Source organism: Dinoponera quadriceps, unplaced genomic scaffold (genome assembly GCF_001313825.1).
Source record: "Dinoponera quadriceps isolate SergipeBrazil2010 unplaced genomic scaffold, ASM131382v1 scaffold2558, whole genome shotgun sequence".
Taxonomy (NCBI): domain Eukaryota; kingdom Metazoa; phylum Arthropoda; class Insecta; order Hymenoptera; family Formicidae; genus Dinoponera; species Dinoponera quadriceps.
In genome coordinates, this window is record NW_014556572.1 from 1 (window position 1) to 572 (window position 572).

The window sequence follows — 572 nt, forward strand, 5'->3', positions numbered from 1 at the left end:
TTAAACTCAACAAAATTGAACGTATCAAATCTGTCTTTGCGCGTGAAATACGGCCACAAAAGAAACCATCATTTTTACCCGATATTGCTACACTGTTATTTAACGGTATTTTCTCACGTGACTGCCCAGACACAGCAGATATTCTGTACTTTACTTTTATCCATCACGCGTGTGGAATGTTCTCGGTTGTCGTGTGAGAGAATGACGATTAAGAATGACATCTTGGAAACTCTCAAGTTGTCCGGAAAGTTCGTCCAGACTTCTAGAAATGCGCTGAATAACCAAGAAATTTCAGAAAGAGATGTTTTGATTTTACTTCTTACGTTGAAATTTTCCGTAACCGCATAAATGTGGCAGAATTTCGTTTATACAGCGCTCAATTTCATCTTTCAAGGCGTGGGTGGTCGTGGGCTTGTTGGCATAAAACTTAAATTTCCAAAAACCGCAAAGAAAAAGTCCAAAGGCGTTAAATCGCATGATCTGGGCGGCCAATTTTGATCATCAAGAAGGGAAATTACACGACCAGGAAATGACTCATTCAGTAATTGAATTGTTTCTCGGGCTATATGACA

At 39.3% G+C, this 572-nt stretch overlaps 1 pseudogene; it reads left to right on the forward strand.

The window, feature by feature from the left end:
• The first annotated feature begins 12 nt into the window (after window positions 1-12).
• LOC106747851 overlaps window positions 13-572 on the forward strand; it is a 3,201-nt pseudogene continuing 2,641 nt past the window's right edge.